Raw genomic sequence first — 17,187 nt, forward strand, 5'->3', positions numbered from 1 at the left:
CAGTTATTTTCACAGGAAAGAGTTTTAAAATAAACGAACCAATTTTTAAGTACATGTTCATTCTTACCTTAATAAAATTGTATAGTATTTTATGTATTTAATGTACTAGAATACTTCATACGTTCTCAATTAAAATATGAGATAGAAGGTTTTGGCCTGAAAAATATAAAATAGAAAGTTTTGGAAAAAAAATATTCGTACTCTTAAATATCATTTTCAGTGACAAATAGAGAAAGTGGCAAAGATGACTTTACCATACGAGTCACAGTTTAAGATATATGTATAGGCCTTTTATGTTATTAGGTCAAAATCAGTTTTTAAGGAAAATAGCAGGTTTTGGAAACAAACCAATCAATTCTTGATTTAATGTGCTTTTGAAGCTACAAATAATATTCAGATTTTATAAATCAATTATTACAGTGATTGTAATATATTTAACGTTTCACTTAATCCAAAGAGGTTAATGAAACATGATTTATAGACTAAATTATAATATCGGTATACTAAACAAGCCGCAACGTTATGTCTCCATTTTGAAAATGTTGCAAGTACAGAATGCACTAAGCATGGGGTAAATTGCTTGTTTAATATAACAGGGTTCGAATCCCCGAAACTCCATATTCTGAGGCTTCTTTGCCTGACAAGGTAAATTCCAAAATATTTTTTTTCAGAACTTGTTTTAAAATCCTAATATTTGTCAATTCTCTCAATTTAAAAAGTGATCAAACATAAAACGAGTGGTAAGTTGGTAACACGGCTTCCTGTGAGTCACGCCTTATTAGTAAGGAACTGACAAGGTGTTGTGAAGCCGGCTGCACAATCCACAAAACGCACTCCTGAAGTTGTTGCGTAACAAGCACTTTCTTCGGCGACCCACCAGAATCTCGTGCTGGACAAACATGTATTTAAAATACTTTGAGGAGGTCAGGATTTTTATTTATTGTTTTTAAATACACAATAATGTAACAAAGGACAGACCTATGTAACTGTAGTTTAAAAAATGTAAGGAAAAAAATGCATATTTATTAAATTTGTTGTTCTAAAAATTCTAAGTTTCCTATGAAATATGGATAGGTTTTTTTTGTATATTCGTCCACTACCTTTTGTCCACAACTTGTTTCGTCCATTACCTTTCGTCCACTTTCTCTTGTCCACAACCGATTGGACCATACAATTTACGTCCATCCATAAATTTTGTCCACACCTTTTATGTACATAACCTTTCGTCCATCTTAGAATACATATTTGTGTTTCCCATCTACAACTACAACAGAAGGTATTGTCATCATTGTCGTCTGTTTCTTAGATGCGTTTCATTTTCCTTTGGATATTAAAAGTGTATATATATATATATATATATATATATATATATATATATATATATATATATATGTATTCCATTTTGGATATTAAAATTTATGGCAGAGGTTATACATACACGTCGGAGGCAACTAATGTTACATTATAATGGGTACTCAATTGTTGGGAGGACACACGCGAGTCCGTGCACCATTAAGTCAGACATATGTCAATAATCATGAATGCATCAGGTTAATGCTTACACAGTATGAAGACTACAAGAACGACGGCCGGCTGGAAACATATCTGAGAGGAATTTCAAATAGTTTAAAAATTAACGCTGCTGAAGTTGTTCAGAAAGACGAAAATGATGACTAATCATGTTTACAATACAAACAGTATGTACTGTACATCAACAACACATAAATTTAAATAAATTACATTTTCACCAAATTATATTTCATGTCATTTATATTTTTTGCCATTGTGGACGAAATAGTCAGTGCACGAAAACATAATGGACGAAGGATGGAAATGAACTAAATGGTCAGTGGACAACATTTAATGGACGAATCATGAAATGGACAAATGTGTCAGAGGACAAAAAAGTGGACGAAACATAGTGGACCAAAGGCCCTATAACGATACAAATTTCATGCAAGCAACCCTACATGTCCCTAGGCCAGCCTTCTCCGCATTTTAGCCGACTGATGATCTTAGAAACACTATGACTGTAATAATGGAATAGAGATAGGCCAGAATGATGTTGATGTCTATCATAAGGAAACAGGAGAATCCCAAGAAAAAACCCTAACTGCTACCTTTTCCGCCACAAGAATCACTATGAACTTTTCAATGAAAATTCCGAGACTTGACAAGGGCTCGAACCCTGCCCGCCTATATGGTGTGATAATAGCGCATACCACTTAAATATAACATGCCTTATGACTGTTAAGCTCTCTAAGCGAGAACAAGGCTTTCCAAGGTTACAGTATTCTATTTCTACGTGGAATATAAAAACGATTTCCAGTTACTTCGCTAGAAATTGAATGGATGACAGGTTGCTCTACAAAGTAGTTCTGTGACATATTGACCGGGATGTTAATATATAGGTATTATGCAACAGCACGTACCTTTCAATGACGTGAACTAGAAAACTTCATGACGGGAGTAGGTAAACGGTTTGTATTCGAAAAGCAATCTGGTTCAAAGCTCAATAACTAATAAACAGTGAATTTCCCTGGAAAGATATTTTATCTATTCAGGAAGATTTTAAAATGCCTTAAGGGAAGAGAGACACCTTTCGCCAGTAAAATTTTAATACATTTGTATACTTTTTCCCCCAGAATCTATAGGCCCTTTAGAAATAAAAATTTGCATGCTTAATATACACTATCTGTACATCATTAAACAATTTTAATGTTTATTAAAACCCTATAGTCCCATCACTCTAATTTCCGGCAGCCAATCACGTTGCAGGTCGGCTACATTTAAACGTGTGTGTCTTGTGATTCGCTGATGAAGATGTTAAGCATTTCCTAAGGCTGGATAAATACTTAATATATAATCGCCCGCCATTTTGGCCCTTTCGTTGGCGTTCGCAGAAAGCACACGAGGACGTTATTTGCCGCTCAATTACAATGCGTTTGATTTATTATCATAGGAGCAACGACATGATAATATTTAACGGTGTGGCGAATAGATCCCTCGTCTGGTAGCTCGGTAACGAAAGAACAAAAATGGCGAACGATACTATCTACCTAGCCTTTATAGAGCTTTGACTTCCTAAGACGTAAGCAAAGAGGAGTCACATCGGGAATAACAACGTTGCGACTATTATAACTTATTTATTTGATTTAATTGTGAAAATTTGTCAAGTAATTTGTCCAGCCGGACAGCGTTTACATGATAAGTCAAAACGTACTTCAGATATTTTAATAAAAATTAGCATGTATGTATAGTTCTCTCATGTGGACAACATACTCTAAAATCTTTCATGTAGGCCAATATGTTTAATTTATTTAAAAACATAGCAAAAGCGTGTTCACAGGAAGGGGAGGTTTCAGTGTTTAACTCGTTCAGATGGGAAGAATAAAACTCCATAACTCAGAAAATTAATTAAAAACATTTTCTCGTTGCCAAAACTTCTAGAACAGGATCGTGGTTCACTCAAGTCTTCTATCAAATTGAGTACCGAATCTTTCCTGAGGGTAAAAGGCGGTCGGAGCGTGGTGACTCCTAGACTTCACCTCGCCAAATATTATTTCGCTAGTATCAATTCTACCGACGACAAAATAACCTAGTAGTTGATACAGCGTACCATAAAAATAAGAAATCATCACCAATTTAGACGACGAAAACCCATTTGTTTCAAGTTACAGTAGGGTATAATTTTATTTTATAATCATTTAGCATTTTTGCTGTCCCAGGAATCTAATTCCTTATGATTTTTCATTAAGATTTATTTATTGGTATAATCTGAACTCTCCGTGATCGTTTCTGCATATAGGATATATTTAATAGTCGTTCACAGCGTAAAATGACGGATCCTAATTACGATAAGGAAATAATGGAACAAAGATAAAAAAAATACAGGATGTAACAAGAAGGTATATCAAAATATTATAAACATTTCTGACACTTAACATATTAGTATAGATATTAACATGGATTCGGAAACGTTTTATTTCCTTGTTACTGTTCTTTCTTTAAACTCTGTTTATATTGGGGGATCGATGTTATCCGGGCTAAAGGGCCGTGGTGTGTTGGAGCTGTTGCTACCATACGTTTCGTCTGCTACTCCACCAGACATCATCAGTGGAAACGTATGGTAGCAACAGCTCCAACACACCACGGCCCTTTAGCCCAGATAACATCGATCCTTAAGACGCCGGCCGTGAAAGCGTATATTCCAAGATCTGTTGCTATTATATGATGCGCAAGCTATTTTGTTTTTGTGTGCTCTAAAGTTTTGATATACCTTTCTGTTAGTACACACTGTATAATTGCAAAAGAACGAAAATGTTACAAAAAATTCTCTCGCACGCAACAGCTTCTACCGTATACTGTACCTCCTATATCTAATCTTCCTACAGTCTTACTAATAAAAATTCTATATACAGACTGTCTTATACTTATACAATGAGTAGCTCGTTTATACGTCGTGTGTAAATTCCTTACTAATAATCACTACATACGTCGTGTATAACAGTATAAGTGTTACACAACTACATCATAGTATCGTCATTACTTCGTTACGAAAACCAATAGAATATCTGAGGTTCTCTATTGCATCCGGTAGAGCGCTCTAGTGTGGCGTGTTAAGTATCGATAGTACAACTGGCTCTAATCGATTACCACACTATATTTTCGTCAAAGAGTACAAGCTACAGCAATATTATCACAGCCTACTATATACAGTCACGAAGCTTGAGTTTTGAGGATGCTAGAAACAATAGACTATGACGGCACTATTTTGCATTGCCTGTAATGAGGCGATATTAGCGATCCTAGTGATGAGCAACTACCTAATGTTTGCATATTTACTACGTATTGAGCTTCGCGACTGTATATAGTAGACTGTGATATTATTCTAATTATTTTGTGCTCTTTGCTTTGTTCTTCTGTGGTTACAAGGCAACCATCATCATAAAATGACAGTCGATACGAACAGCTATTAGAGGGGCGGCCATTTTTTCTCTATATACATCGCTTAAACAAGGGGTTTCGTGTATATAACTACTGCAAAGCAATTCCCATTGTATAGTTACAGGCTGTTTATACATCCATCGCTTATGCATGGTTTATTGTAAAGTTTTCTGTTTCAACTCTGCATAAGTCTCGTATAAAAACTATACACGGTTTCTTAAGAAGACTGCTAGTATAAAATTTAGATTCTTTTGTTAATAATAAATGTGAAGAGAAATGAACTATAATTGTGTTTCTGTAATTTAAAATACAGAGACAATTAAATCATATAAACAGGCCTACAAATTAAAGGAACAATAGATAATAAATTGTATGCTAATTTAACTTCATAAAAAAATCACACAATTATATAAATCAGTCTGATCCAAATCGAAGGAGGGACGAAACTTAGTGGAACATTTCTTCGCCATGGGCAAACATCTGCGATACATAACAAGGACCAATGCGTTGAACATTCAGCTGTAAGAAAGATAAAGCAGCATTTGTGAAGTCCATTGTAATTAACACTCTGGTTTGTATAACTATCGGCTTGTGTTCTATTACTAAGATTTATGATTTTACTCAGTCACAACTTACAAACTAAATAAATATACTTTCGGCCATTGCCTATGCTATACCAACTCTCTAATTATTCTTGTTATCAAATGGCCATCGTCTTCATTAACCTTGGAGCAAAGGAGTGCGATGTCAAGAAACCAAACAAACCATTACGAGCCGGGACACGAAAGTAACAAGAGGCTTCCAACAGTAAATTATCCAGAGGAACACGAAGCAGCGCGTACACTGCAGACCGGTTCCATCAGATGCCACATTCGTCTGCTACCATATTAATGCCAGTTTCTAATTATAATTATTCCTTAAAGGTTTAAAATTATGATTATTTATGCAACAGTCACGATTCTCGTTCAGCCACTGTTAAGTTAATGACACAACCAACGCCAAAAAGTTGTGCAAAAATTGCAAGACATTTTTAATTCAAGGAGCCGAGTCGCGTACGTTGAATATGATAATTCAGCATAATACCACAGTCTAGTATATACAGCAGTGGTTGCCAAACACCACGAAATTGTGACGTAATAGAAATGCAACCCGCACACCACTATCGCAGGGAGAGGGTTGGAGTGGGTATCTCCTCAGGTAATGCAGCGAATAACAGTGCAGAGATGGACTAGGACCAAAAAACAAAAACAATATAATATTCTTCTACTTATTAACTACAAGCACTTTTTTCCGTGTTAAATGTTATTCTCCTATTCATTATTTTTGTGTTATTAATAAAATAAAATATATTTTCTTATTTACCATACAAAGAATGTGTACTTTAGACCTACATCAGCAGATATTTTTGAAATTAGAAAAACGTACCACCAGGCTGGTCACGAAGTCCTAAATTACACTACATACTTCGAAAAAAAAAAGTCGGAGTATTTTACCCCGATTAAGACATAGAAGCCGATATTTTTTATTGTTCGTTTATTAATGAAATATTTAATTTACAAGTAAGGGCGTGGTAGTCTTTGTAACAACGTACATTGTTCTTTTATACATCATTCAAAATTTTACAATAAATTATCTCATATTTTTACCATCTGCACAAAAGAAATACTTTTGCTCCCATGCTCCTTAAAATTAAGTCTTTACATATTATCTGTTTTGGAAAAGACATCGAAACATATTATCCTACACACTTGTAACATTACATATGTACGTCCGCTGCTGATAAATGTCTCGTCTTATATCGAAGTGAAGGCTGTAAACAGAGAGCGGGGGTATGATGTCATGGTTACGCTTGAGTGGAGGCAGGGGCATGCTTTTGGCGATCACTGATATACAGTCACGAAGCTCAATACGTAGTAAATATGCATCCATAGATAGTTGCTAATCACTAGGATCGCTACTATCGCCTCATCACAGACAATGCGAAATAGTACCTGCACAGTCTATTGTTCCTAGTAACCTCATAAACTCAAGCTTCGTGACTGTATATACTAGACTGTGATAACACCCTATCTCCTTCCTTTTTAGCCATTTTCTTCCATTTCTTCTTATCATTTCTGCAGTCTTGCGCACCACAGTAACCTTGGACATGTTCATACACTTCTACTGCAGGTCTAAATATCCTTCAAAACTACAGACGCTATTCAGAGTTCTCGATGTAATTCATTTGACAATACTTTAATATTACAATTCAATTCAAGGAGATAATTGTAAATGTAATTACTTATGTAATATCTCTTTCAAACCTCAGAGGCTATCCAGGGACAATGAGATAATCGTAATTGTAATTCCTTGTTTGACGTTTCTTTTAAATCACAAACATTCTTCAGAGACTATGGGCCATATTCATAGATATTCTTAGCGCGGGCTTTCGGTGAATGATCAGCGAATTAACGCTTTTCGTATTCATAAACCAGTATTCGCGATATGATATGAATCCTGTACAAGTAATCAATCGATAGCCGGGGCTAGTTTAGCACGCTCGTAGCGCGGGCTAGCGAAATGTCTGTGCATAGCAACCTATGAGATTATTGTAACTTTAAATTTTTATATAACATTCCGTTTAAACTAGAGAAACTATCATAAACTTCTAACAAAAGAAAAAGAAGTTATTTTCATCTGGATACCCTCTCATTGTGGCATTGTAGGCAACGATGCAACTGATAGAGAAGCCAAACAAAGCACTAAAGATTCTACCACCCTCGAGTATACCTTCTTACCACATCGAGATTTCATTTCCCTCATAGACAGTAAATGTAAAGAATCATGGATTAAACTTCGGACTCTCAATCCCTCCAGAAAACGTTTCAAAGTCAGGTCAAAATGCTCTATTAATATACCGATCCACAAGCTTAATAGAAAAGACCAGGTTTTATTATCAAGATTAAGAATTGGACATACAAAATTAACCCATTCCTGTCTCATATCAAGAAAACCAAACTGCGAAACCTGTCATTGCTTCCTCAACGTCAAACACGTCAGCATAGATTGCCGAAGATACCACACCTCAAGGAAAAAGTATAACATACCAAACGATATATTTACAACACAAAACAATACAAATGTTTTTCCACAAGTAATTCAATTCTTTAAAGAAATTTCCTTGTACAATATGATTTGATTGTAAAATTTATACTGTTCATATAATCTGTTCACTTTTTTTGTTTATTTATTTATTTTTTTACCTATAGATACATTATAATATATTGTGTACTTTGTTTGTAATCTTCACTGCTTGTCTTGTATTGTTCTGTACCGTATATTAATATTGTGGTCGCAAAAAGACCCAGCAGTTATGCGACCTAAAATAAATCTTTAAAAAATCTAGAGAGATTGTTCAGAGACTGTGAATGATTGGAATTGTGAATATTTATACAGCGTGAATCATAAGCAATGTATTTCAGTTGATACTTGTTCACGAACATCTTTTATTATGCCCCAGAGTGCATTGTCCGGTTTGGTGAAGTCCGGGCTTCGTGGATGCCATAGCAATGGTGCAGGAAGGTCTCGTGATCCACGTCCAATCCAGCGGTTTGGAAACAGTTCATTCAGCTCTCTAGACTAAATGGAGTGGATCACGTTTTTCCTTCCCCCGGGAAATACATATCTCAGTAATAAGTAACAGAACAATAATAACAATAATATTAATAATAAATAAAGATTAAATCTGCTCAACTGATTAATACTAATAACATGCAAAGGGATTTCTTGCCCAGCCTGTACAATAACATGAAAAAAAATGGGCCAAGCTCAAGGCAAAATGAATATGGAGCGCCAACAAAGACAAGAATTTCTCCTCACTACATAAGCACCCTACGTAACGCTTTAATTACACTGAGGTGAATTAGTCCTCATTAGACTTCCCACGTGCGGATCCTTTCACTTTCGCAATAATGAATTGAAACTGAGGCGCACACTCGATTTACTGTCACGATCGCAGACTGTACGCCGATCGAAATTTTCTGTCATTACTTGGGACAGTTGGCACAAAGTCATTAATTAGGAGAAAAGTATTTTCAATTCTTCGCCTTATTCTCTTCGGCTGGGAATCAAATGCAGTTCGAAAATCAGTCCACTGGTATGTAATAGGCGTTACATAACGCTTCAAGCTTTCACGCTGGTCAACTTTGTGCGGAAGTCTGGAGCATACGGGCCGTGTTACAGAAGCAAACGCAAAGTAGCGGAGCAACTTGCTGCATCTAACTGAACACAGCGACAGAAAAACGTCGGATTTATCTAGCAAACTGCTGACATTCTTGTGTGGTTGAGTGTAAACCTGCACACTTAATACTTTTTATCTGTCTCTGGATTAACTTCAGGCTTGTGAGTCAGGGGGCCAGGGTTCAAATCCCATTCCACCCTGAACTTATAACTTGAGTTGGGGTACCTCGTTGTCCAAGCAACAGAGGGGGTGGGGAGTTTCGGTTTAGATTAAACGAGCGCTGAGGTAGTTCCCTTCCCACTTCGCTTCCACGCCTTCAGCTGTCTCCTCTGTAATACCAACATAATTGAATTGAATTTTGAATTTAACGGAGGGGGCGCTATGGCCCAGCACTGCGACCTGTTAAGATCTATTGCGCTGACCCTCTGGTGACGCATTCCCAAACCCACACCGGCTGACCACACTAAGGTTCGCTGCGTACCCAGTTTCGAGCAGGCAACCCCACTCGTCCCTAGGCCAGCACCCTCCGTGCGTCGCCAGCCGGCGTTCGGGGAATGCTATGGAATGATAACGAAATGGAGAAATGGTGACGGAATTATGTAAATGCCTAATTTTGGGGAAAACGGGAGAACCCAGGGAAAAACTCCAACTGCGACCTTGTCCGCAACAAGTGTCACTATGGATTTTTTGCAATGAAACAATCCCAGACCTAACCGGGAATCGAACCCGGGCTGCCTGCGTCACAGTCTGAAGGTCTAACCATTCAGCCACCGCAAAGAATACAAACATAACTTTGGTGACAATTCGAAAGTTTGGCGTTAGTGTACACTCAGACTATGTACTGCATAATATACGAATCTGTAACAGGTTAGGTTAGTTAGTTTAGGCTTTTGTTATGTCTTGTATACATTAATCTGTGACAGGTTAGGTTAGGTTAGGTTAGGTTAGGTTAGGTTAGGTTAGGTTAGGTTAGGTTAGGTTAGGTTTTTGTTATGACTTGCATATACGAATCTCTACAGGATTTTCAAAACCTGGTAATTTTTATGTAGTGATGTTGTCAGGATGGGCTACCGTAATGGCCAACGAACTTACAATATATAAATTTTGTATCTATTGCATTATTATTTGTTGTGCTTCACTGTATTATAGTGATTATTGAATGAATACAAGTTTTGCGTTCTCTACATTACATCGTATCGATAGTTTTATCTCCGTACGTTCTTTTCCTTCACTAGACACCACAACGTTTGCACGTCCATTACCTCGCAATTCTCATTTCACACGTAATTTACTAAATTTCCGAACAATTTCCTTTCCTTGAAATATTTCCCTATAAAATCCTTAACTTTTGAAATCCATCTCCGCAAGAAATCCCTTACAGTTCGACAATTTTCTCTTCCAAATATCACCGTAACACCTCAACGCTCGTTTTTCCGTGGGTTTCTTGTGTATTTCGGTTTCCATGTAACATCCCAACAATTCTCCTTCATCATCATCATCATCATCATCATCATCATCATCATCATCACCATCATCATTGCAGGGCCGCCCACAAGGGGAGGGGGCGATGGACACGACTGAAGTGAGGGGCCCCGATTTTCAGATACTTTTTAGGAAGAGAATGACACAAAATATACACAAAACTGTTTTTCTTTACATAAAAGAAGAATTCTGTTCAAATAACATATTATTGAAATAGTAATTATGTTTTTAATAAATTTAAGACTTTTCGTTACTCTCCCTGCTAACGTAGCATCTGGTGAACGTGAGTTCAGTAAACTGAAGTGATCAAGAATTACCTGTGAACACGTTTAGTCAAGAAAAACTAAACAACCAACAGTGCTCTCCATTGAGTGTGAATTGGATTCAAAGGTCAGGTTTAGGAGCTTATATAACATTTTGTACGAGTATCTGATAAAGTTAGACGATTGAAGATGTCATCCGCTTCGATAGCTCAAATATCATAACTAAGTTATAACTAGAAAACCAGATTTTTAAGACCTAATCTTTCAAGTTATGTGAGTATGGAGTTTGTGCAATAAGCCAATGACTTGAAAAATAGTGGCGCGTGGTGCTGTATGATGAAAACAGACGATTCCCGCATCAAGGGAAACAAACATATGCCTACATATTAAAAAATGACTACAAGAATAGGGTTGTGTTGTGTATTACAAAAAAATTAACAAACTTTGCTTTAAACTTTTAACTTAAAAATGTTACTCTTTTACAGATACTGCTCTCAGTGAAGTATTTAAGCCCATACATTACAAGAATATTTACTATTAAATTTACAGTAACTTAAGATCGTCAGGTTCACTTCTATCAACTTCAAATGGTTTGTATGTTTTTTTTTAGTTTTTTTTTTATTGCAGTGCTGCTGTGAATACTCTCTTCTAGAACAGATTATGTCAGTCTTACATAAATTACACACAATTATGTCGGCACTTACACAGAGACACTGTGTTCCGAATTCTTATATCCACTTCTGTACTTTCGCACTTGTTTTAGGTATCTTTATTTCGAAGATCATAAACATTGCTAAATTGAAGTTGTATGCTGTATTTGTTTAGGAGTAAGGAATCTGTTGTACAGCGACTCTGTAGTGCGCGTTATTTGTTGAAATTGTGAGCAGACTCTGCTCTGAAGAGCACGTACTATATTGTATACCCCGCGCACACTTATACTCATTCCGATATTGTGGGACTAAGAAGACGGCTTTAAGACTTATATAACTATGATGTTTGAGTTAGGATCCTACTGTACAACAATACATTAATTTACGAGGTTACACTAAGCTATATATGCATATTAATTTATCTCAAATATATTTTTAATATTTTCACTAAAGTATGCTTCTATTTATTTTTAAAACTGCAATCTTATTTCTTTTACTAACTGAAAGACTCATTGTCAAACATGTTTATAAACATGTTTATTTCTCTTGCCCAAGTAATATATAAATTAAAAAAAAAACAAGGTTGCCAGACACTATAATAAAATTTCCTTATTTTTGTTACCTTAATACTATATTTAAATTACAGAATTTCAACGTTTATTAAAATATTGGCGAGGGGAACTGACAAATGTTTGTGGGGGGCTCAATTCCTCTGGGTGGCCCTGATCATCGTCATTCATTACGAATTTAATGTAGATACACCGCCTAGAGTGCACTCTGGATAGTCTCTGACGAACTAGTAAGTGGTCTAAGCTAACGACATCTATGAGAACGCTGGTACAGTCGGGACGAATAACGGAAAGTTAAGAAACCAAAAGTAACACTTTCAATTAATAAAAAATTGCCTTCTTACCTTCAAAACAGAAGAACAGCATTCTGATTGCGCGGCCACGTTAAGCTTCAGGTCTTGGGCAAACACGATTTGTAACCTGTAAGTAGGAGACAGGAAATCTCAAGACAGGTTTTATAATCCAAAATTACAGTTCACAATTCCAAAATCGTAAAGATTCTAAGATCTCGAATAATTCAAGTATTCTATCTCACTTAATAAATTCAGAAAATAATTGGGGAGTACTGCATCACTACTTACTCCTAAGTAGACTATGACGTTAATTTTTAGACACAGAACAGAAATCGTATTAGGTCATGTTAATGTCTTCAACCGATCAAGGTAGTCCAAGAACTCCATTCCGCATGAAATAACACAAACATCATTAGAGTTTCCCGCTACAATGTGTGACATCAGACGTTTGTTACTTTTATTCAGGCAAGCTACTGATTGGTCTCAAGACTTCGACTAATTAAAATATAAGATATTCCACAACATTCTTATGTCAAACAACGTTATTAAACAAACCGAAAGTCGGCTGATATGATGGATATTTAATTGTTTTGTGATTTCAGATAGGTTACTTCAGTTCACCATCAAGGCGACATCAGGTCTGCATACTTTCCGGTATAACCGTCGAATACCTTATAATGATTCTTCAGGAAACTTTGCCAGATTTTCACAATAAAGTCTGGAGAATAGCTCTTGATAACAGATCCAACAGATAAGTTCCCTAACATATCAATTCTGTAGAAAGGCTCTTATCAAATGATCTAACAGAGGGGAGCCCTGGTTTCGGCTCTCGAGAACGACTCTTGGTAACAAATCTTACTCTCCGTTCCTTCTAGTCCTGGAGAAAGCTCTTGATAACGAATCTAACAAACAGAATTTCCTTTCTTTTCAGTCCAGAAGAATACTTTTTGATATCCAACAAATAGATTCTCTCCTTTCCTTCCAGTCCTGCAGGAGAAATATTGGTAACGCTCACAACAAATAGATTCCCCTTTCCTTCCAGTCCTACAGAAGAGCTCATGATAACGAATCCAACAAACAGATTTCTCGTTCTTTCCAGTCCTGAAGAATAGGTCTTGAAACGAATCCAACAGATAAATTCTCCTTACGTCTCAGTCCTAGAGAAGGGCTCTTAGAAACGGATTCAACAGATAATTATTCTCATTTTCTTCCACTTCTGGAGAATAACTCTTGACAAACCAAGGGATATACCTCCTTTCTTTTCAATTCTGTAGGATGCCTCTTGATAATTAATCCACACACATATACTTTCCTTTCTTTCCAGTCCTGGAGAATGAATCTTGATAACGAATCCAACTGATTCTCCGTTCCTCTCAGTTCTGGATTATGGTCTGGATAACGAATTCAGAAGATATGTTCTCTTTTCATACAGTTTTGGAAAATAGCTCTTGATAATGAATCCAATAGATTCTCAGTTTCTTTCAGTCCTGGGGAATGGCTCTCGATAACAAATCCAACAGATAGGTTCTGGTTTCCTTTCAGTCCTGCAGAACGGCTCTTGATAATAGATCCAACAGATAGATTCTCCTCTCCTTTCCGTCCTGAAGAGTGTCTGGATAACAAATCCTGAAAATTAGTTCCTAACAACGAATCCAACAGACAGATTCTCCTTTCCTTCTAATCCTGTAGAATAGTTATGGTTCCAACAGATAAACCTTCTCCTTTTTCTTGTATTTCCTGATAGAGCCGATAAATGAGCCGTTGAGAGCAGAATGTGTATAAGTCAAAATTGAGTAATGAGGTTTAAAGTAAAAATCTGTAAAATACAGCGCACAGTAGTAATTAATATGTCCTTCGTGCTATCCACTGACTACTAATAGTTTAAACAAATTGAATATTAATTGCTACTTTGCGCTGTATTTTACAGAATGTTTACTTTAATCCTCATTACTCATTTTTTACTTACACCTCTTCTGCTCTCAACGGCTCAAATATCTCCAAAACTGGATATTTTTATATCTATAAGTACAGTGCATAAAATCACACAAATATAAGTAAGTTAAATTTCTAATGGAAAATAAAGAGGAAAAAATTACAGCAATAATACTTACTTACTTACTGGCTTTTAAGGAACCCGGAGGTTCATTGCCACCCTCACACAAGCCCGCCACTGGTCCCTATCCTGAGCAAGATTAATCCATTCTCTATCATCATATCCCACCTCCCTCAAATCCATTTTAATATTATCCTCCCATCTACATCTCGGCCTCCCTAAAGGTCTTTTTCCCTCCGGCCTCCCAACTAACACTCTATATGGATTTCTAGATTCGCCCGTACGTGCTACATGTCCTGCCCATCTCGAACGTCTGGATTTAATGTTCCTAATTATGTCAAGTGAAGAATACAATGGTGCAGTTCTGTGTTGTGTAACTTTCTCCATTCTCCTGTAACTTCATCCCTTTAGCCCTAAATATTTTCCTAAGAGCCTTATTCTCAAACATCCTTAATCTCTGTTCCTCACTCAAAGTGGGAGTCCAAGTTTCACAACCATACAGAACAACCTGTAATATAACTGTTTAATAAATTCTAACTTTCAGATTTTTTGATAGCAGACTAGGTGACAAAAGCTTCCGAATAATAGCTGTAGAAAAAACAGATCTGTTAGCAAGAGACTCACAGGGAAGGATTTTTTATAATATTATGTTAGGTTGGTATATTCAGAATAATTTCTATATGCAGATATTTATTAGTTTTATTTGTTTTGAAACGCATCAAGGCCAAATGATAACACCCAGCTATTCATGAAACTATCACTAATGGAATCAACTTATGCTCGCTTTCTCATCCACAGATTATTCCTAAGAAAAAAAGGATCGTTCTCAGCTGTCAAAAATAGCGAATGGGATCGGAAGATGCGTGGATTCAGTTATAAAAATTCAGTTGTGAGAGGTTCTATTATAATGGAAAGGAAAAATGAACAACTCACAAATCTCACAGCATCTCTCTTGAGTCGAATCCCTGTCCTCTAATTATCAAATCATCTGCTGACCAAGCTATAGCAAGTCTGAGAGCAACTGAATGAGAAGCTGCGTCAGACCTCCACTAGATCCGCGGGAGGGGGGGGGGGAATGCGGTACTTAGAAACTACAAACCCGAACAATAAATTGACCAAACACCTCAGGTGAAAAAATGAACACGTGTTAATTTGAAATCTTTGAGGCGATATTTTTTGTAAATTAAAAACTGAAATTCCAACTGTCAAGACGCCTGTGTTTAAATAAAGGAAGCCTGATGCAATTTAATTTGACTGGACTAAATGACACAGTTCTAAGGCACCGTAGAAAAAAAAAAAAGAAACGTGTTTCGTGAAGGGAATTTATGTAGTGCAGTACGAGGAGCCAGCTGCCTGCAACATTACCTGAAATGCTTGGAATACTTCCACTGCCTGAATTAAGTCAAGTCCAATACGATTCGCCTTCAATTTGAAATGTCAAGAATGTATTACCGCAGTATTAATTGGACGTTGTTCTCATGTACTGACCTGAGTCATTGCATTCTGCACGCACACATGCTCCCTGCTCGTTTTCTTTGTATCACCTTCTGCCGAGTTAATGACACTAATAGCGGACGACAGGTTAACAAGGATCTATTCCTCGTGTCTCCATTGTTTTATTTGTTTCTGAGACTAATCCTGCCGCTGTTACAGCCAATATTCCGTAAGTAAGATTTTGTTACTTCGTCTAACCATTACAATTATGCCTAAAACTAATTTCATTCCTTCGAATACACGTTATTTAAGTTTTCACACTCTTCCAATGTGAAGAAATAGTAATATACGTTACAAGAGCGGTATGTTGACGTTTTCATGGTCGAGGAAAAGATTGAAAAAGCGAAACGTAGTTGAGCTTTTTTAATTTCCGAGAACATGAAAACAAACATACCGCTCATGTATCGTACATTATTTTGTGCGAAGATCATTTATTACATACCTGAAAGACGAATTTCTAATTAGTTGCAATGAAATCTCCATCTTGGTTTCTGTTTAATGACGGCAACTTCGGAAAACCAAAATATTTTTCTTCAACATTGTTGCTATAAAATGTTTTCTGTGTTTACTAGAAAAACAGCAAATAATTTAATGATAAGGGCAAAAATCTCTTTCAAGCCAAATATATTAACCTATCATAACGAAAACGCGGTATTGTACCACGACCTCAAATAAATATAAACGAAAGAAAAGAAAGCCTAAGATAAAAAAAAAAATATACTCCAGCAGGCCGTGATATACGTCTGTCTTTTTTTTCTCCCAGTCTATAAATGCGAACTTAAAACAAACGGTAAGGTTATGTAATGATTTATTTTTCATTTTAATATTTTAACAATATTATTTATATAACATATTGCAGTAATAACATCGGCATCTGGAATCTTGTTTATTTTTTCACGGCTTCCTTAATGTTACTTGTATCAGGAATGCAATAAGTTTCGTGGAGTGGTAGACTTTACTTAATTTTTGCAAATATTTAAAAACAATAATTAACATTGCAATTTAGGTGAAATTGCAGTGGTAAGTTTCCAATTTATAATTATTACTATGTTAAACGTCTCTAAAAATAATATGTTAAAAGCCTAAAGCAGTAAAATGAATGTCGCGCTTAAGCGGTAAGAAGAGGGAAATTGTTATGTGTGTTACGTTGGGAATACTGAATGTGGTATTTCACCTTACCGCGTATTGGTTCTGTGCGGAAAACAAACAAATACGAC

The 17,187-nt window shown here is 36.2% G+C and overlaps 1 protein-coding gene and 1 long non-coding RNA gene across 2 annotated transcripts in view; one reads left to right on the forward strand and one right to left on the reverse strand.

Annotated features, from left to right (window-relative positions):
• Positions 1–17,187, reverse strand: part of LOC138716237 (uncharacterized) — a 610,264-nt gene that overhangs the window by 581,607 nt on the left and 11,470 nt on the right. The window contains exon 2 of the long non-coding RNA XR_011336607.1: positions 12,475–12,550. This is a non-coding gene — a long non-coding RNA (uncharacterized lncRNA). The remainder of the gene's footprint in view (positions 1–12,474; positions 12,551–17,187) is intronic.
• LOC138716235 (uncharacterized) overlaps positions 1–17,187 on the forward strand; it is a 127,748-nt gene that overhangs the window by 1,678 nt on the left and 108,883 nt on the right. The gene's annotated exons all lie outside the window — the stretch shown is intronic.

Source organism: Periplaneta americana, chromosome 16 (genome assembly GCF_040183065.1).
Source record: "Periplaneta americana isolate PAMFEO1 chromosome 16, P.americana_PAMFEO1_priV1, whole genome shotgun sequence".
NCBI lineage: Eukaryota > Metazoa > Arthropoda > Insecta > Blattodea > Blattidae > Periplaneta > Periplaneta americana.